Genomic DNA, 21950 nt, shown 5'->3' with positions numbered 1-21950 from the left:
AATTTAAATGGATAGGGCCAATAAATGAAATGTTAAGTTTTCTGGTTAAATAAACCAAAATCCAAGGTGTTTTTTTTCTTCATCTTTTCTTCTTCACTTATATTAATGTTTCTCCAAGTGTAGTAAGGACATCAGCACCTGAAGTGCTTGTTAAAATAAAGTTTACAAGGCATGCTTCCTTTCTACTGAATCAAAATTCAGTAGAGCATAGGGACCTGTGAGAGACTCCCTAGATCCTAATGCACACAAAGGATTAAGAACCTGAAACCTCTGACCCAGCCTATAGGAGAATCTCTGTGGTCCAACATGCACGTCAGCTAGCAGACGGCTGTGTTATCGTAAGAGAGGAGAATCTGAGGGAGCCTGCCTGTCCAGCACCACCCTTTGCCAGACCATCATTCACTTCTGACCTTCTGTAGGCAGCCTACAAACTGGGGGCTTGAACTGGGCTGTACACCAGGGCCTGCCATACAGGGGCATTTTCTCTTCTCCAGCATATTAAGTACAAGCACATAAGCTTACTCTGCCACTAAAAGGAGAAGGAGGGGAAAGGTATTGCGTTTATTATATCCTTCATAGAATTGTAGCCTGAGTCACCACAATTTCTTTTGAGAGAATCCTATACAGGGATTAGCTGTCTACTAGAGGGATTAGGTTTATTTTGTGTCTCTCCAAAGGATAGATCTAAGACCAAATTGTTGAAAGCTATAGAAGGTTAATTTGGCTCAGTACAAAGACGAACTTTTTAACTCCACAGACTGTCAAGACTTTGAAATGGACTGTGCCTTGTGAGGTAGTGAGTGCCCCTCCACAACAAGGGTTTGAACACAGAAAAGCTCGCCAAAGACTTTAGGAGCTTTTTGCAAAGCCAGTTAGTTGTACAGAACAGTCAGTCTGGATTTCAGAAGGAACCATTTTGCTTAAAGGGAGAATTTAGCTCTCAATCTATGTTTACAATTGTCATACACTTTACCGAAGGTTAACAGATCCTTTAAGTGGAAGTCTAGAATCTGAATCTGCCTAGAAATTTGTATAGTGATTTTATCATCTTTATTAACACCCCCTGTCACAATGGAACAGTCTTTTATTGATGCCAGTACGTGGAAAGTATATGTCTAGCGCAGGGTGTGCGAGGCAGCAGAGAGGAATTGCTGGGCCTGTGCCCTTGGCCGGGCACACAGGGAAGGAGATCCAATATCAGGAGGGGCTGAGAACTGTGAACATGTGAACCAGCTGATTTTACACAGCAGAGTTCGTATATTCGACCAGATACCAAGATGGGAAGGTATTCAGTTCTATTTACTGGATGATTTAGTAAGAGAAAAAAATCTTTTCTCTAGTCTGTTCATTGCTGTCCTTAATGGCAATAAAATGAGTAAACACAAGTTCATCAAGAAGCTGGAACTTCAGTAAAAAGAATGAAAACTTGGCCCCTGAGCTGGAGAGCTGTCCCCCGTGAGCCATTCCCTCACCCCAGCTATGCTTGGTTCATTAGTGTGATTACAAAGATTAGATGGCGGTAGCTTGGAAACTAGGACATTGTTAAATTAAAAATTATGCAGGGGAAATTTGACTTCGGCTGTTTGGGTTTTTTCTGTCTTTACAGAAAGTGGCCTAGCTGGAAAGTGATGGGTTAGGTTCTTGACTGCCACCAGTCTTTGAAGCCAGGCACCGAAAGTGCACCTTCATTTCCCTTTTCTCAGGTCCCTCTGGTGTCTGGGTGCTTTCATTCTCCAGCTTACCTCTGCCAGGAAGAGGCTGGAAATGCAGCTGAATGTTTCATCAGTGTCAAAGTTGCACTCACACAAGTTCAACATCACGTATGTGTTTTTGAAATAACATTAACCATTACAGCCAATTTCCATTGGGTCTTAAAATAGTCAGTTTATGGTTTGAAACCCAACAGTCTTGGATCCTTAGAGATTGCCACAGATTCTTATAGTAAAAATACCTCTTAGTTTTAATCATCATCATTCAGAAGGAGGACCCAAATGATTCAATGAGATGTAGCACACTCTGCTTGTAAGACATAAAAAAAGGTCCTCCACATTGTATGATTCTAGATTCTGTACAAATGAGAAAATGCCTTTCTTTGTCCCAAATGTATCCTCTTTAGAAGTTACTAGTTTATTTTAAGGGTGATTTCATACTTAGTGTAATAATGTCCTGACTGAGACTTGCTGTGCATTTTTCAGTTTCTGCAGAGGATGAGGGCACCACTGAGGGCCTTAATGGACACCTTAGTTACTCATTGGAAGGCAGGACTACCCAGAAATGGAGTGAGTTGAGGTACTTCTCTGCTCATATAATTTCCCCTTGGGTGTACTACACCTTTGCAAGTTGGGTTTTACCTTCTGGGAATGTCAAAGTTGTTGAGACTTACTCTTGTAGGAGGCAGTGGTCTTACAAATACTGCTAGTTGGCTGTGCAGGGGCAGTGGGCAGACTACTGTCTGCAAAGTGGCTGGAAGTTGCAGGTGAGATTCACTCAGTAGGAGAACCTGGGAAAAACTCTTATTAAACATTTTAGTCTGGGCCCTGGCTGGCATAGCTCAGTGGATTGAGTGTGGGCTGCGAACCAAAACAATGCGGGTTCGATTCCCAGTCAGGACACATGCCTGGGTTGAGGGCCAGGTCTCCATTGGGGGCCACATGAGAATCAAGCACACATTGATGTTTCTCTCTCTTTTTCTCCCTCCCTTCCCCTCTCTAAAAATAAATAAATAAATTCTTAAAAAAAATCAACGTTTAAAAAAAAACAAACAAAAAAAAATTTTAGTCTGGTCTTAACTGTGCCATGAGGTTCAGCAGTACCAGGGTTTCCCCATGGCAGGAGTGGACAGGCAGGCTGGTTAAGATAGCCAAAAACATCTAAAACAGACTGGTGGAGCATAGAACATTCCTGGGGGACTCAAACCTTTAGGGACAGAAGCCTGGTATATAAGAGTGGCCTTTTTTGAAGGGGTGGGGAGTGTCTTTATTTGGATGTTGCAGGACTCTTGAAGATAGGAGAAGTCAGGGCATCTAGGTTCCATTTGGATAATTACTAATCAGCTCTAGGGGAAGCAGGCAAAGTTAGGTTTTCATATACCTTTTAGAAAGGTAATAAAGAAAAAGCCTAGGTGGCTGGCTTCAAAACCTGAGTGCATTTTCTAGGCAAGTTAGAAATTCTGCAGCCCTCATTTTACTCAATCTGTAACATGTAGAAAACAATGATACCTCCCTAGTAACACTCTTGTATGGATTAAGTGAGGCTATTTAAACTGCCCAGCATGCACGTAGTCAGTGCTCAACAGATACTCACCATAATTACTATTTTTTAACTTGGCCTGTCTCCTTCCTCAGTCTCAGGAGCTCAGGGTCCCTGTGCTGTTTTTTGCCAACCCAGAGATACTGCATCAACTGCTCTGAGCACTCTCTCCACTCCCCCCGCCACCCCGCCACCACCGAATCGAAACTTCTTTTCCCTCTCAGACAGTTCCATGGCAGGGAGAATCAGATTAAGCTTAATGTGCTTTCCTTCCACATTTGCATTTTAAAACAGAAGCTCGTTAAGAAGAACAATGAATCTCACCTAGGGAATGCAATATAAGAAGAGATTGCAACAACAGGGAAGAAGAAAGTCTGAGAACTTTGCAGCCATCTTCAACTATATGTGGAGCTGTTGTGAAATGCAGGGAACCACAGACTCAACCAGTGTGGCTCTGAAGACAGTACACAGACCCGGTGGGAAGAAGTTGCAGGGAAGCAAATATGGGCTCAACATGTTGAATGAGGAGTTTCTCCCCCATGCTCTAGCAAAGTGCCTGGAACATGAAAGGTGATCAACATTTTAATATATTTGTTAGAAACTTGAGCTGTCAGCTGGTGACTGCTAGCTGTAATGAGTTCCCCATCACTAGAGGTGTTCAAACCAAGTTGTCCAGGATGCTGTCTCTTTAGATAAGAAGCGAATCAAATGTATACTGAGGCCTCTTCCAGCTGTAATATTCTGTGATACTTTTATTAATGGTAGCATTTCAGTAGCGATATTTTGGAGCAAAGGAATATTTTATAAGTCCTTTTCCCAAAAAGCAGTAAAGTGGTTATAACTGAGGATTCTGGAGTTAGACATTGCTTAGGTTCAAAAACCCTGGTCACCCTACTTACTTGCTGTGTGACTCTAGGTGAGTTATTCACCCCTCTGTACTTCAGTTTCCTCATCTGTAAAATGGAGCAATAGTTTCTTCCTCGTGGAGTTACTGTGAGAACTAAATGAGTCAATACAGGTAAAGCACTTAGAATTCCTGGCACATAGAAAGTTAATGCTCAATACCTGTTTGTTATGAGGTATTATCCCATACTTTTGCCACTCTACAGCTTTTTATATCTTTTCAGTATGTGGAAGGAGGTGGTTCTTTGTAACATAATTGCCCCGACCTTGTTTTTTTCCTCAATCATATGCCAGCCTTGGCCATTGCAATAAACCAGGGGACTTTCTGTCTCCAGCAAGCAAGCTTTCACTTTAAACAAGCAGACAGGACCTGGGATCCCACTAATGAAACACAGTCGAGTCTGTGGGCACCTTAACCCTGTGCCTATAGGCCTGGCAAGTGGTAGAAGCCCAGAAAATATTTTTTAATTGCATAGATTAACTTGGCAGGGTTCTTATTATTTCCTACATTTTATTTATTTACTTTTGATTAAGTAATAAATTCATATGATTGAAAATTCAAAAGGAACTAAAGGCTACACTGAAAAATATCCCTCCCACCCTGTCATCAGCCACCTGGTTCCCTTCCTTGTAGGTAACTAACAGAACCACATTCTCATATGTCTTCCCAGAGCTATTTTAGGCCTAAATGGACAAATAGCAGGTTCTCCAATAACGTCGTTTTGTTCAATGTTATTTCATTATAACGTTGATGAGATGCCATAGGAGCTTACCTCTTGTTTATATCAAATTAGCCTATGGTAAAATTGTTTTCATTGCACGTCATTTTGCCACAGTTCCAAAAACCTATTGACAGCATTAAGTGAGGGACTTACAACTTCATTAGCGTATCACATTCGGTTCTTTCCCTCCTTTTCAAACAAATGGCAAAATACACTGTTCTTGGCACGTTTATTGAAGTGGTCCCGGAAGTGGGGGTGAGCACAGGCACACTAAGGAGGAATTAGAAAAGGAAAAGGTCAGACAGAAAATCAACCAGGAGACTTTTGTATTAACCCACATGTAAAGTGATTAGGAGGTAACCAGGGAAAGAATTGTTTAAGTGGGTTGCTTTTTGTTTTTTTGAAGTTTACACTAGGGTAACCACCACCACAATCAAGATATAGAGCATTTCTCTCGCCCCCAGATGCTCCCTTGTATCCTTTTATAGCCAGTGTGCCTCCCTGGGCCCACACACCCACTCCTCTGCTTTTGTCGGTTTGTCAGCTTTTGTGTTTTGGACCCACGTGGCACGGTGGGACCTGCTGCTTAGCAGAGCTAACTCTAGTATCCGTTGACATCAGTGGTGCTTACTCTGAGCCAAGCACTCTTCCAAGCACCTACGTGCGCTTATTCATTTAGTCCTTTCCACAAGCAAATGAGGCAGGTGCTGCTATCATCTCCATCAGATGAGATATCTAAGATACAGAGAAGTTAAATCACTTGCCCAGGTTTACACAGCTAGTACATAGCAGAATTTTGAAGTCAGAGTAATCTGCTTCCAGAGACCGTATGTGAAAATAATCAAGACAATAGTCAAACTCCAACAAAAAAAAACTTCAATGCTATTTAACAAGATTCAAGGGAGCGGGGAAAAATCCTTAGTAGATTATTATAAAACGGATTTGTCCAGCAGCCTTCAGGTGTGCTTTAAATGACTGGTAGCCTCTTTGGAGAGGTGTTAGTGGGCAGAGTTTCATTCCCTTTCCTTCCATGTGCACACCAGCCACACTGCTTTCTTCTAAGAAATTATAACATTTAGAAGTACCTCTTTACGTTAAAGGACTGGTGTGGTCGGGGCATTACTGAGAACAACTATTTCTGCCTATCTCTGTGTCCCAGAATATGCATGTCATTCTGAAACCACAAGGAATGCGGTTAAGTCCCCTGGTTACATCTCTCAACAAAGATTTATCTGTTTCACTTTGCCTCCAAAGAGCTTTTCTCCTGGACTAAGATGTTAATTCATAGTGATGTCTACTAATGGGCCCTCTGAGAAGAGGAGCCTATTAAAGGAATTAATTACATTGCAGGCTCAGAAACTTCCCAGCAGAATGAAACGGTTCTGCGGCTGTAATAGTATGAGAAACCGCTGAATTAAATCATAACTGAGATGAGTTCCTATAAAGTGGGAGGCCCATCTGCAGAAAGATAACTGCAGAAATGAAGGAGAAACAGCATAGTGAAAATGTTAATAATGAAACCAATTTTCACTCAGTGATCGGGTTTTATTAAATATAAATCATATTTTTCCAAACAGTTCAAATTTGTTATTACCAACTCTTATTTGAGGCCCATGTTTGCCACTTACTAATATTGCCATTTTACTTTAAAATGCAATAGCAATGTGTTTTTAATAGAAGTTATCTCCAGTGAACATAGAATATAATAAAATGGCCTTTGGATGCATTATGTGACATTCAAATTTGTGAGAAGGTGGTGAAATGATCTTTTCTTAAAGTCTAGATTGGTTTCAATGCAGTGCTTCATAGGGCCTGGGGAATAGATTAGATGACTTTCTGGTCTCTTATTCCTCTGGATGGCCCATTTTCACACTGTCCAAATTTCCAGAAGTGACAAAGGCAGAAGAAAAAAAATATGGCAAAAGCTTTACTATAGTGCTAGTTAGTGGTAAACCACCAATTCATTGGTTTCTAGGTGAATTGGGGAAGGTTGTGCAGGGTAGCAAGATGTGGCGAATTTGCTAGGGATTTGTCTATTGAAATCTGGAGTTTCACCTTAATCTTGGTTCTTCCTCTTTTTCTGGATGAATTGTTTATCTTCTCTCTTCCTCTGTTTCTTCAGCTGTGAAATGTGGATGGTAGGGACCCACCTAGGGTTTTTAACAGCCAAAAGGTAGAAGCAGTGGGTAGTGACGGTCTACCGTCACTGGCATGATGCTTGGAGTCCCTCTGCCTGGGCTTTGGGACAGTGTGGAGGGATGTAGAGTTAGTTCCCATGGAGGGCCAGCCCATTCAGCAGCGGTTCCAGAGAGAAGCTGAGGCCTAGGAGCCGAGAGAGACCAGACAACTCGGCCCCCTCTTCCAGACAGTGAGATGATTGTTGAGCGTAAGTGAGATTACGCTCTGAACGTTGGTGAAGGGATTGACTGACACGTGGGCTTCAGTCAGATGAACTCAGCCTTCAAGATGGGGCCCAGGGGAAAGTTTTTTTTTTTAATTAATGAAACTTATTTATGATTACAGTATACATGGAAGAGTCATTTGCATGCTGTAAACTCCATAAGAGATTATGGTGATGACACACTATATACAAAGTGAGTTGGAAAAGTTACAGAAGTTGCAAGATGGTAAAACACCTTTCGCTATTTTTCTGTTTCTTGGATTTTGTTTTTCTCAGAATGGACAAGCTGCATAAAGTCTAACCTAGTTCTAGCTAAAAGTCAGGTCGTTCTAATGGAAACTGTTAAACCAATTCTGTAACCAAAAAGATAAATAGCTTAAAACTGCCAGGTATCAGTATTATTGTAATACTCCCTTTATCAAAAACCTATAACTGAAATTTATAGGTAAGAATTTACAGTAAGCAGCACTACTTGGAAACTTGTCAGTTAAGGTTTCCCTTTATAGAAGAACTGCTGTAAGCTTTTTAACTCTCTAAAGTCAGAAAATTAAAAAAAAAACTTTCACAATTAGTTTCTAAGGAAATTATATAAAGGTCAACAGAAAAGCTTTAGATTGTCATTGCCAATAGGACGTAGACTCCTAAAGAAAAACCACCCTGTTTGTTTGGGGGAGAGGGGTATATAAATAACAATCAAATTTCTTTTCTTGATATATTTCTTAAAAAGATAGCTAACTAAATCACTTTAAAGTGACTTCATTTCCTGCTGCTCACCAGCCTCCTCAAAATTGAAAATACAACAAATATTTGCATAGGTTTATTATTCACATTTAATCATGAATAATTCACTTTGTACAGACAGCTGGGTAAACAGGAGATTTGGAGTTTCCTTCTTCTAGAGTACTTTTCCCTTGGCTAAAAGGAAACAACATCAGTGTGGTTTTAAATGATTTTCAGTGCCATCTTGTCTGCCCTTCCCTGGGCAGGAGACACCCCACTTTTGGCACTGTTTATTAGGGTGTTTTTTTTTTATTTATTTCTCTCTGTCAGTTCTTGGCTACACCTGGCCAAAACATTTTTATTACAACATGACAAATGAGCTCAATCATTCAGTTCTTAAGTCTGCAAGACAACATCAAGTATGTTTATGGATTTGCTTTTGTGTAGATACTCTCTTAATGTTGGGAAAAGATCTCTCTGAATGCATTCAGCCTCGTCATTATATCCTTCATCTTCTCCTATCAGTCATTAACAATTTCACAATTATTTGATTATCTACCACAAAGCTGGTTCTCATTTCCCTCTGCTCCTCCCAGGCCTACGTGAGGAAGTGAAGCACGTATCACCCAGCACAGGTTTATCCGGGGCATTTTAGCCTGGGCAAAGGGGCATAATTTACCAAAGGTCAAGGATCCTTTCAGTCCATGAACGTCATGGATCAGACTGTGATAGTATAACTTGTGGTTTAGGAGAGAATTAGACTTGCCGTAATTCAGCTATGACCAAATTGGCAGGGGGAGAAGGGGGTCATAGTATACCCTTGGGAAATTCCTGTTCTTTGTCACAACCTGGAAAATAACTTTTCAGAATTTTAGCTACCCATCAAATGTCATCTACCTACCCGAACTATATTAGTTGATGGCAAACATAAATGTAGGGATATATGTATCTTCTCCTCAGCAACACATATCGTAAAATATAAATGTAATAGAAACACAGCTGGTAACATTCCAGGGAAAATCAACCACAATTTGACTAAAGTTAAAATTACTGTTTTCTTCATTTAACAAACACACTGTACTTACTATGTGCTAGACATTTTCTAAGCACTTTATACATATTGACTCTTTAATTCTCATAACAACCCTATGGATAGGTTTAATCTTTATCCCCATTTTATAGGTGAGGAAAATGAGACACAGGAAAAATAAGTAATTAGCTTAATGCCACCACAGGAAGTGGTAGAGCAAGGATTTGAACCAGTCAGCCTTGCTCCAAAGTCTGCTTTTAACCACCATGCTCTGCAATGGGTAGGATACCTGCTTCTGGTGGGAAGTTTGGAAAACTCAGAAAAGCATAAAGAAAAAAAAATTACCTGTTGTCCCACCACCCATTTTAGTGTATTTCCTTTGTTATATATGTGTCTGTGTGTATACAAAAAAGCATTTAACCTAGTAGAATCTCTCTCCCCATCTGTCTGTCTTTCAGTTAACTGTATCTTGTGAACATTCTCCTATAGAAGGATACTAATGTGATTGAACATTCAAACAGTTTTCTTAGTCAACTCTGTAAACAGCAGTCCCGCCATGGGTGGCTGGCAGGGATTACTGATTCTGTAGGTGTCCAATTGCCTCAAGCTCTAAGAGCTTCCTTGAAAATGGACTCAACTTGATTTCTTTTAAGTGACCTGAAAAAAGTGTTGTCGCCTCAAAACATAGCGTGACTTTTCCCTTCAAAGCATTTCATGTTATGTCCTCTTCATACTGTTCCGTTTTCTTAGGGGTGGGATGGGGGTGGGGTTAGTCTTGGTGCAAAGAAAAATGTAGGCTAGTCAACAGGAAACCTAAAGTCCTTGATATGGCACAGTGGCCTCCCGTCAGACCCTGGTGTGGCTGCTTTTTTTTCTCTCTGTCATATGTGTTGCAAAATAACAATAATAAATGTCCTGCAAAAAAACACCTGATAAACAAAACTGTTAGTATATGTCAAGATATTGAACAGCAGTCTCTGAAGCCAAGACAATAGCGGTTACTGCAGCGGCCAGCGAGAGCTGTTGGCCCAGTCACGTGCCCTCCTGTCAATGGCCAGAGAGGTAAACAGCACAGATATGTGCTGACCTAACCTCAAAACCTCTCATGCACACAAGGAAATTGGCTTGAAAAGACTCTCTTTTTAACTCCTTGTTCATTGAATTTCTAGCTCTGATTCTAGAGGCAAAAACAGAAAACAGTATTCAAAAGGGAGAGTCAGAGAGTGACTCCAATCCGTGAAAAAAATGTCATTGAGTCATTAGAAATGTGGTTGTATCGATCTTCACTCTTTCCTTGAGCTGTTTCACCCATTCGCAGGTGAGGAAGTGGAGAGGAGGGCCAGGGGCCAACCTTTTCAAAGGGCCCTCTCTGGGAATTACTTTCATATGCACATAAATTTCCACAATAAGTACCTTCTGGAGTTTGCATGAAACTGCATTGCTCTCTCCAACTTCCTGTCCAATGTTCTAACTTGAGTTGTGCTACCAGAAAAGCAGGTGTATCTCAGTTGCTAAGTCCAACTTAGCTTTTTTTTTTTTTGGAAACACAAAATACATCCCTTCCCCTCCCCCCTTTTCCCCTTAAATTACCTTTTACCCAAAGTCACTGGTCCTAGGTCCCTGTGGAGCTGTTGCAGGCAGAAGTTGTTTGAAATTTAAGGTGCAATACCGGGCAGCCAAATGGGTGAAATGAACTTTTTCCTTGACCCTAAAACTAGGGTCAAATCTGCTGTCTCTTTCTTTGTTGCAGGTGTTTTACAAACTAGTTCTGCTTCTTTCTGTCTGAGTCTTCTACTCCTGGGGGAATGACAAGGCACTGGGACAGGGAACTAATCACTTCTTCCAACCAACAGCCTCCAATTCTTTAGAGACTCTGACTCCTTCAAGGGTGGGGTTGAAGATCTGGGCAGCAGTGAGTGGCGAGGACCAGACTAACAACCTGTCTCCAGAAAGGGCTTGAGTAGATAATTGCACCTCCGGACAACAGAAAGCTCACCTTCCCAGAGGACTTACAATGTGCTTCTAATATGTATCATTTCATTGAAGTTCTACAGTTGTCGTAAGGCGGGTCATGACCATGGTCCACCGCCCAGAGGTTGTGTTGGCTGCCCCGGATCACACAGTTTGCGTAAGAATGAGTCTGAGTGCCGTGACATGTGCTCTGAGGCCTTCTTCTCCCCTCACCCTCAGTCTTTCTCGTCCACACCTCGTCCAGCTCTAGTGGAGCGTCTTACACTGCAGTCAAAGGCTGTCTTCCTCCAAGGCATACTGATCAGTTAAATGATTCTGTTAAATAGTCCATGGTTGGTCTTGGTGTGCCCCCACCTTGTTCTGAAGGCTCCTCTCCAGAGACCCCTCCTGCCTGCTGTCCTCATACCTTCCATTCTCCCAAGACTCCCTGAGGCAACACCACCCCAAGGCCCGGTGTTATCTCCTGGATGACCACTCATGCTTTGAACCTCGGTCTTTTCTCCCACAATTAAACTCACTCTGCGCCCCATCTCTCCAAGTCCTATTGGGGAGCCTATTTGTACTACGAGACTTAGAGCTGGCAATAGCATGATATTCAAATACCCCAAAGCCCTAGGGACTGACTACTTACTAGCTGTGTAAGTTTGGGCAAGCTGCACCTGTAAAATGGAGAAAATTCTTTGCATGTGAGGATCACACTCAGAATGTTATGTATGTCCACTGAATTCCTTCTCTCCCCCTAAACCCTTCTTTCTCTCCTAAAGCAAATTTCAAGGCACTGTCCTCTCTCTCCCAGATTATTGCAGTGGCCTCTACCTCCAGACCTGGTCCCCATCACACATTCTCCACCCCTGGCCAAAGGGATCTTTCCAGAGTGTAAGTGTGACCAGATTTACCCACTACCTAAAACCCCCAGCAGCCCAGGGCCTCAGAGTTAAGTCCAGACTCCCTGGCATGGTCCTTGAGCCCTGCAGGCTCTGCCCTTGCTCACCTCACCAGCGTACCCCATGCTCAGCACCTGGTGTGTGCCACACTCTCCTTCACCTCTAGGGCACCGAGCAGACAGTTTTCTCTTCTACACAAAATACTCTCTCTCTCCATTCTTCTTATTCTCTAGTTTAAGCAAAATTTCCTCTGGGAACTCCCTTTCCTCCAGGAAGTCTCCCCGAGTTTCATCAGATGCCTTTCTCTGTGGCCTGTCCTGTCCTTCTTCCCAGCCTAGCACTTAGAACACACTCGCTGCCTGGCTGCCCACCCCTGGCTTGCCCGTAGCTGTCTGGGGGCCTGAACCATGTTGGTCCCAGCCCCTACTCCTGACTCAGGGAAGGCAAGAGAAGAGTGAGTGAATATTTCTGGTACTTTTCCTGAAACACATAAAGTGCTCAATTCTTTTGTAAGTATGTTACTGTTACTTGAAAATATTTGCATTTCAAAATCCCCTCAGCCTTCAATGCGTATTCCAAATAGCAGAGTAACTTTGGGATATTAAGTGTAGTCAATACATACAATATTTTTTGTCCAAAGGGGACAAGAGGGAATTCAAATAATAATACCATGATATAAATTAGCATTAATACTTCTATGGCATGTTCATATAAATATCTCAGTTTATTCTTATAATATTCCTATGAACTGGATTGGACTCTTATTTTACAAGGTATAATAGTTATAACTCAGCAATTGCAAGTGGCAGAAATCATCCTGAGTTAGCTTAAGAAAAAGAAAAAAAAAAGAATTTGTTATAACTGAGCAGGACTATCTCATGGAACCCAGGGCATGCAGTCAGTTGTTGCAGCCGGGCTGGAGCAGGAAAGGGCAAAGCATTTAGAAGCCCAGGGTACCCTGGGTCTTGTTTCTGCTTCTTCCCACACTGCAACTCTTTCTTCCCTTCCTTCATAATGGCTGTTTCTGCTACCCAGTTTACTGATGAGCAGAGGGGCTCCTAGAGGGGGAGGCAAGTTCCCAGAGGGAAAAAAGGGGTCTCTTACAGAGAGGTTAAGAGACTTGTCTGTGATCAAACAAGGTGAGACAGAGCCAAGATGAAGGTAGGATCAGACACCAGCTTTGCCCAAAGATCAGCAAACATATTTTATAATCAAGAGTTAGAATTAAGCCCTGGTTGGTGTAGCTCAGTGGATTGAGCTCGGGCTGCAAACCAAAGTGTCGCAGGTTCGATTCCCAGCCAAGGTACATGCCTGGGTTGCAGGCTATAACCCCCAGCAACCGCACATTGATGTTTCTCTCTCTCTCTCTCTCTCTCCCCCTCCCTTCTCTCTCTAAAAATAAATAAATAAAATCTTTTAAAAAAAGAGTTAGAATTATTGAAATTAGGTGGAGTTATGACACATGGATCAAAATATGCACTCTGCAGTGCCCATGTAGTACTAAATGTACGTACTAAATGTCCATTTACAGAAATGGGCTGTCGGCAGTTTGGCAGGAGAAACATCCAAAGCTCTATGGAAACCTTTGGCCAGAGCTTAAAATTAAATTAAAACAACCTTGTATTAAATCCCCGGCAAGAGAATTCAAAACCAATTAAGTTTATAAAACAATCATGCTTAAAACTCAATGATAATTCCAAAAATACATTTAGTCATTTTGAAACTCATTTCAGGAGAAGTGGTTTTTAATACGATCCTACTGGTTTTAAATTTGCTTCTAAGAATTCTGTAGACTCCTAGAGGCAAAAGAGATAAAGCAAGTCCTGCCACTTCTCCTTTGCTCTGGTGCTTGCACCCGGCCACCTGGGAGTCCTCACTGTCCCTCTAGAAAAACCTGGCATTCTGAGCAACAGTGCAACCCCATTTGAAAATTCCAGTGTAGCCCCAATGGAGGAATAAGGCTTAGAGCAGTGGTTCTTGAACGTGAATATACAAAAATACCTGGGGAGCTTTTTAGAAATATAGACCCTCAAGACAAATCCAAGGAGTCTGTGATCATTCCGAGGTGGCCCGGCTGGTTCTGATGCAGGGGCTCCTCCAGTCCACTTTGGTGGGAGCCATCGGTTCAAGGTCACCTGCTGCAGAGCTGGAACATAGGTTTTCTAACGTTCGGTTCAGTGCTCTTCTCGCCATATGCCACTGACTCTTCAATTCCCCAGTTGTGAAAATACAAACTCACTATTTTTTAAAAACCAGAATCAATCAACACTGAAGAGGTAAATGAAATGTGGTGAATGCATTCAATGGCATATTATCCAGCCTTAAAAATCAGGAAGAAAATTCTGACACGCGCTACAACATGGATGAAACTTGAGGACATTATGCTAAGTGAAATAAGCCAGTCATAAAAAGGCAAATACTGCACTTATTCCACTTGTCTGCAGTACTTAGAGTAGTCAGAATCATAGAGACAGAAGATAGAATGGTAGTTGCTAGGGGCCGGGGGAGAAGGATGAGTGGGGAGTTAGTGTTTAATGGGTCAGAGTTTCATCTGGGGAAGACAGCGAAGTTCTGGAGATGGTTGGTGGTGATGGTTGCCCACCAACGTGAATGTGTTTACTGCCACAGTAAACTTTAAATGGTTAAAATAGTAAAATTTTATGCATATTTTACTACAATTAAAAAAAGGAATCAGTCTTTCTTTGTACTTCAAACAGATTTCATGTATCACCTTATTTATGGATGGAAAAACGTATTTATAAGCCAGCTGGTTTCCGGTTGTGGGTTCTGGACCTTACGTTGACACAGCCAGTTTAATTGTATGCCTTCAGCCACCCTCAGAATGGTTCTGTCTTGCGATCACACCCATGATGTCACCTTTTTTTAAAGATTTTATTTATTTATTTTTAGAGGGATGGGGAAAGAGAAAGGGAGAGAAACATCAATGTGTGGTTACCTTTCACACTGCCCACTGAGGACCTGGCCTGCAACCCAGGCATGTGCCCTGGCTGGGAATTGAACCAGCAGCTCTTTGGTTCGCAGGCTGGCCCTCAATCCACTGAGCCACACCAGCCAGGGCCATGATGTCGCCTTTTGAAGCTACTGTTAACTTCTGCGTTAGTGCCTGTTCATACCTCGGCCTAACACCTGCTAAGGGGGCGACAGAGGCAAATATGCTCTTGTGTAAGTCATGGAGGCTCACCCCAAAGGGAAAGAAGAGCAAAAGGAAATGAGGGAAGGAAAAGTGAGGCTAGAAAGAAACTGGAAACAGTGAAAGTGGCTCTGAGCCCACATGAAGTGAAAGCCAGTAAGTGTTAAGATTGGAAACTTCAATGCGGCCCTTTTTCTAGAACAGCTGTAGCACTGCAATTCCTAGAAATATGGACAAACCCGTTGAAGACAGTGACTCCCTGAGTGGAAATAACGAGAAAATAGGCTTCCTCCTGATCTTGGAATGCCCCATTATGCAGAAGTTACAAGAAAGAGCAACTGTAAGAGCAGGCCAAAAACCCATGTTTTAAGTTCTTGGCCGTGGCAGGGACCCCAAATTTCATTCTTAGCTGATAAAAGGAGCACGAATTGTCCATGAGCAAGATAGGGGAACGAGGAGAGAATGAAAAAGAAATGAGGGTGAGGTCAGTGCTAGCTTTCGAGAGATGAGTTTTCTTTCCCTTCTCTGGGAAGTTTAACTGGTGGTCGTAAGTTCATGGTATTGGGCTATCTTCCCAATGTTTGGGGAAGTTACTCATGAGGAAGAATCCAGACCCAGACAGCTCTCTGGGAAATGTGAAGAGTCAGTGCCTGGGTGGTTTATGTACTAATCCAGGGTTTATTAAAGCTCAGAAAGCAAGCAGCAAAGAGTTTTTAAAGTGAGACTTTCTATAAGGAGAGTCCTCGACATTCTGATAGAAAGGAAAGTTTCTCTCTGGCCTGAAGGTCAAGGTGGGCCCCAGGAGGCTGGGGACTTCTTTTGCAAATGCTGTGGTGGGTCCAGAGAACTCCCACAGCGGCAGAATTATTCCTTTCGGAGCCCCCTCCTAGCAGGGAAAAACTTTTCAATTGCACTAGGGAGGAATTGAACTGGATGATCTCATAGAGCTAACTTTTTCCTCTCAAAGTGGTATGATGTGGCATCAGCATCTCTGCCAGGTTCCAATGCTCCTCGGGGGATGTGAAGTGCAGGTGGACTGCATCTGTAACACTGACTTGTTCCAAAGTTCTATGGGAATTAACTCACTTTAAATCGACCAAGATTTCTACTTGAACTCTTTTGTAAACCTAAACATGCTTGGAGAGGTGAGTTAACACTTTTGAAAATATTTTTGCTCATAGCTCTGCATTTTGACTTGTCTTCTTTGCCCCTGGAACATTTAGGATGCTGTAATGTTGTAGTTTAGACTAATCATCTGTCACTACCCATCTTGATTTCCCAGAATGTTATAACAAACAGATTGTTTTCCCTTAGTGTGAAAAAATATCCAATAATTCTACAGCTTCCTTGGAACTTTATAATATTTCACTAAATTTTTCTTTTACCCTCCCCCCCAAATAGATGTAATATATGTATATTTTTAAATTTCCAAACACACTGGAAGACCGCATCATCTGGCCCTTGAACACAGCTTAGGTTGAAGCTTTAATGAAGGGCATAAGTGGATGCTGATTTTTACTGGCCAACTGAATCCACACATTTTATAGGGTGAGGGTCTGTACCAGGCACAGCCTGGACATCACAAGAGGAAGGCCTGCGCCATTCAGAAAGTCTGCCCAGGCAGTCTGGAGCAGCCCTGGGGCAGGAAAGGGTTAACAAATTCCACAGGGACTCAGAGCACAGAGCGGCCTGGAATGGTGAGGGACAACTTCATAGAGGGGGTGACTTTCAAGCTAGTAATAGGTCTTGAGGGGAGGTCAGTCAGCATTTGGATACTCAGAGTCAGGTAGGAAGAGCATTTCCTACCAGAAGGAACAGAGTGACTGCTCAGAGGGGTGAGGATGGAGGAGCATTCTGGGACAGGAAATGGGCAAAGTGGCAGGGCTGACAGAGGGAGAGGAGTGTAGATCCTAGAAAAGTTTCAGAAGAAATGGTTAACTAAAGCTTTGCAAATACTTATGAGAGAACAACAATCGTTAGGTTTCACTACATATGGATTCACTAGAAACTAGTCATTTACAGTTTTTATAAGGTTACTAGCCTGGAAAACTAGAGGATGTTGTCAAGGGCATTCTTGCCACTCGGCTGGAAATTTCCATGATCCTGGAGTGGAGTGGAAGGCCCTGGATTATGCTGTGCACCTCAGTGTCAGCAGAGCGTCTGACACAGCCAGGCTCAGTGAGGTTCTTGTTAAGAGCATACTTTGTATGAGTAGACACCTCACCGAAGGGCACTGATGGTGGATTAACAGCAGTACCAGGATGGGCTCTGGTACTGACAGGGGCTCTGTCTTTGGCCCATTTGCCCTGACATAAGGAAACATGCAAGATGCATCTATCAGAGTTTTGGATAATATGAAACTTGAAGGGAAAAATAAACATACAAGGCCCTGGCCAGGTAGCTCAGTTGGTTAGAGCATTGTGCCGATATGCCAAGGTTGGGGGTTCAATCACTGGTCAGGGCACACACAAGAAGCAACCAATGAATGCATTAATGAGTGGGACAACAGATCAATGTTTGCTTCTCTCTCTCTTTTGCTTCCCCTCTCTCTAAAAAATCAGTAAATAAAAAACAGAAAAATAAATGTATCAGTTGATACATCAAAACATGTCTCTTGGGGCTAGAAAAATAGACAAAACACACAGCTTAAATACAACAGGTGTAAAAAAGAGTTGATTTTTTTTTACCGTATTTAGGGTAAAAAAAAATCAACTCTTCAAGAAGGTGATGGAGAACTATGTCTCAGCCACAGCTGACATGAAAAGAGACCTGGAGCTATTAGTTTGCCGCAAACGACCCAACAGCATGGTGTGTCGGCCTCCCAGTGTCAGGCACTGCGCTGGGCAGAGCACACACGGGGGAGCAACACAAAGTCCTGTCCTCATGCAGCCTGTAGTTTTTTAGGAAAAAGAAACAAACACCAAAAAAAAAATCACTAAACTATGGGAGGACTGGCAAGACACCAAGGAAGGCTGGAGACAGAGGGGTGAGGGGCCCACTTTTCCTGGCTGGGTAAGGGCAGGCCTCTCTGAGGAATGGCTCGTTCAAGCCGAAGGAAGCAGAGGCAGGGAGGCAGAACATTTCAGGCAGGACAGGGAGTGCTTTGGCCCTGAGTGTGAAAGGAGTCTGAGGGGTTCCTGAGGCTGAAAGAACAATGAGGCTTGTCCATATTCATGCCTACAAACATCCATTCTCCTGTCTGCCACAGTGTGGAGATACTACATTGCCCAGCCTCCCTTGCAGTTGTACTACATTGCCCAGCCTCCCTTGGAGCTGAATATGGCCATGGGACTCAGTTCTCACTAGTGGGATGCTAACAATTGGTCTGTGTGGAGAGCCGGGGCCCTTAGGAGGCAGGCACACCGCCTCCTCTCACTCCATTCTTTTCTTGATGACTGCCTCCGGGACTTGGCAGCAATCTAGCCTGGGAATACCCTGTGGAGTACTGAAGCCCCAGTTAGAAGGAGCCTCGGTCCCTGAATGACCGCAGGCAGCAGGGGCCACTTGCTAACCTGGATCACTCACCTCAGTTACCTGAGCGAGAAGAAAACATTCTCCAGTTCTTTCAACCACTGAAATATTGTCACATCTCTCACTAGCCTGTTCTCGAAGCAAAGGAGATACTTGCTCAGCCAACTGGCCCATATTTAGAACACTGCATTTAGGTCAAAGAGTCACTTTTTAAAAAAAGAGACATTGACCACTTGAAGCATGTTCAGGGAAAGTGTAAGGACGACAATGTTTAGGAATCAGAAAGCCAAGTCCCTGAAAATCTACTAAGGACACTGCAATTGTTTAGCTTGAAAAAAAAGATTTCTGGGAGGTGGCAATGAGAACTGTCTTCACACCCTGAAGAAGCGAATGACTTGGGGTTGGACCGAGGGTCGTTGGGATGATGAAGAGGCAGATTCTGATTCCACATAGGGGAGAAGTTTCTAACAATCAGGGATGATTTGAAAAGTATCAGAGGCATCTCCCCCCCACCACGTCCAAACAGAGACTTTCTGCCCACTTGTAAGGGGACATTTACAGGGTGATTGTGGCATCATTGTGGAGGTTCTAGCAAATTCTAAGATTTTTAGATAGGAGACGTAGATAATGCAGGTTGAAGCCAGGTCATAACAGGGATTGAATGTCAGTTTGGATTGAATCGTAGAGGTAAGGGGGTGCTTGACGGTTTCAGAGCATAGTAGCAACATAACAAAAGCAAGGAACATTGCTTTGGCCAACACAGGAGGGAGAAATCCCGATTTTCATAGCCCACGCTGGTTAACCGGTGCTTACATTCTCTGAACCAGTAGTGATTTAAGGAAAGCCAAGATTAGAGAATATGGATTTTAATTACTTTATTCTTGGCCAAAAAAATATTTGGGGGCTAACATGTTTTTAAACTTGTCTTCCAAGATAAATAAATAATCATTTTAGGCCAAGAAACTCAAAGTACTTTACACCCTAGTATCATTCCGGCTTGTCACATATCTAAGCTGCTATGTCAGGGGCAAGACTGTTGAGCCTCCGCTCTCAGATAAGGAGAAAGACTCACAAAGAGAGCCAGTGAGTTCTTCAAGGCCATGGTGAGTCAGTGGAAAGGCAACGCACTTGACTGAGGTCTCCAGGACTGCCCCCAGCCCATGCTGTAGTGCCTTCAGCTAGAAACATCTCACATACACCAGAAAAACCAGCCTGGACCAACAGTCTTTCCAGAACTGGAAACTGCCTGAGACATTTCAACTTCAACCAACTCCATTTTGCAACTGAGGAGAGTGAGGCTTAGTGAGGTCACACAGGCAAAGGCCTAGTTATGCCTTGAACCCGGTTCCTGGGATTCCTTGTACCACCCCACCTGCCTGTACAATGGGAGGCACGGGACACCCCGCACATAATAACCTGCAGTCAACATGGCCATCACCATGAGCTCCACTGTCTGGAAACACAAAGGCTTCTGTTGGCTTTGGCCACCAAAGAGAGGAAACATTCTGCAATCCTTGAAAATGCACAGCTGAGGGGTGGGGGTGGGGAGAATTGTTTGAGCTTGTACTACAAAGTCAAAAGGGAAAACATGTGTTTCACATTTGTCTTGGGATGGGAAAGAAAAACTTTTCTTTTCACTTAATCTCAGTTTAAACAAACAGAGAGACTGCCCTTTTTGTAAACTCATCCAGCGTCAAATATTGTTCACCCACATGGCATCGGCTTACTAAGCCACTACAGAGCTACTTTCCTCACGTAATGCCCTCAATTAGAAGGCACTTCAGCTTGAAGAGGGGCGACTAAAATAATACACGTTTCCTCTGATGAATTAGACCAGAGTCAGCTGATGGAATCAGATTTCCAAATCTATAACCTCTGGTTTCAGCCAGAGACCCGAGGCGATAAAGCTTCAGTCATGACTCAGGATTTTGGGAGTGAAAGCAAGCACGTCAAGTGATGTAAGAAAATTCCCCCACTGCCCCATCCCACTAGTGTCCTCCTCCCTCGGGAATTTCATCTGAGAGCGTGGGGGAGGGGTTGCCTTGTCACCGGGTGCCTGGCATACCTCCTACCACCATCACAGTGGCCAGCGTCAGCGCTTGACAAAGGAAGTACTCAGTTACAATTGCTTTCCTGTTGGCCTGAGCCCTCAGATAATTGCTCCGTGATGTGTGTGAGAACCTCATAAAGTAAACCAAGAAACAGAAGGGCCAGGTCTGGGCTAAAGGGAAGTGTCAAGTGGGGGAGGCTAGTGATGCAAGCCTACCTTTGAAGTCACTTTGTTTGCGAAGAGTCTGCTGTGTTCTCTCTTAAGGAAACTCCACTGGAATGAGGTTTCTGAGCATGTGGGGTTTCGGGCTATTGTTTTTGGCCCGGGCTCTTACCTCAAGCCCTAGCTAGGACATGTAAAATCCCATAACAACAGCCTGACATGGAATTGCTCACCCTTGCATTACATCAGGGGACTTTTACTCAGGCGATTTTGAATGCCTTATTGTTTAATAGGACAGGAAGTTTACTCTTGGTGTAAATCAGGAATCTTTTTTTTTTTCCTCCTTACCTCCTTGGAAGATTTTTACAGAGGCTCGCCTTGTCATCCCCAATCTAGCTCCTTGCATGAGAGCAGCTGCGGCTGCAGTGCTGCCCAGGTTCCTTCTCAGAATAAGGGTTTTCTGAGGACCAGAGTTTTAGGCAGGCTTTTCCCTGGAGGGGACGCTGGGTGATGGGTTCAGGGCCACCCAGGGACAGGGAAGGGCTGGATCTCTTGTAAAGGGTTGGATTTTCTCTAATCAGTCTCTTCAGTTCTGATCCAGACCTATGTTTCTTTCTTACACACACACACACACACACACACACACAGAGGGAAGCCTAGTCCCCAAACCTCACGATGTTTTCTTTCTGGGGATACATCACATGGTGACCAGCTCACACTGGGAATTTGGGCTAGGACTCTGAAGGCAGAATGTGTCTGACTAACTGGCCTCAGCAAGAAGATGCCTAATTCAGAGCCATGACCCTCCCCTCCCCTGTAACAAATCCTTGAGAAAGAAACTTCCAAAACAAGTCTCGCTGTCTCCCCCATCTCATGACATACTCTGTAGTCAAACTCTTTTTAAGAGGCACAAGAAGAACCCTTTCAACCTTTTGCTGATGGCCTCAACCAAGACACTGGCCAAGAAATACCCTCGAAGCAAGAAAGGGTTCACACATACCACTACTTCTAGTCAGAGGAAACCAGATAAGTATGATGAAGAGGTGAATGACGGCGACACTGACCTTGTAGGATGAGTAAGCTCTAGTTTTTTTGTTTCTGTATCTCCAGAATCTTTTTCCCCCTACATACCCACAAAGACATCAATAATGAGTTAAAAAGGAAAAAAAGTCAAGCACTGCGAGTAAGTCCTAGAGATGAGGCCAAAGCTGAAGCATCGTTGCAATTGTCATCTGC

This window comes from Phyllostomus hastatus, unplaced genomic scaffold (genome assembly GCF_019186645.2).
Source record: "Phyllostomus hastatus isolate PE091 unplaced genomic scaffold, TTU_PhHast_1.1 phas_scaffold_760, whole genome shotgun sequence".
NCBI lineage: Eukaryota > Metazoa > Chordata > Mammalia > Chiroptera > Phyllostomidae > Phyllostomus > Phyllostomus hastatus.
The sequence above is the reverse complement of the archived record's forward strand: the minus strand, read 5'-3'. Positions refer to the sequence as shown.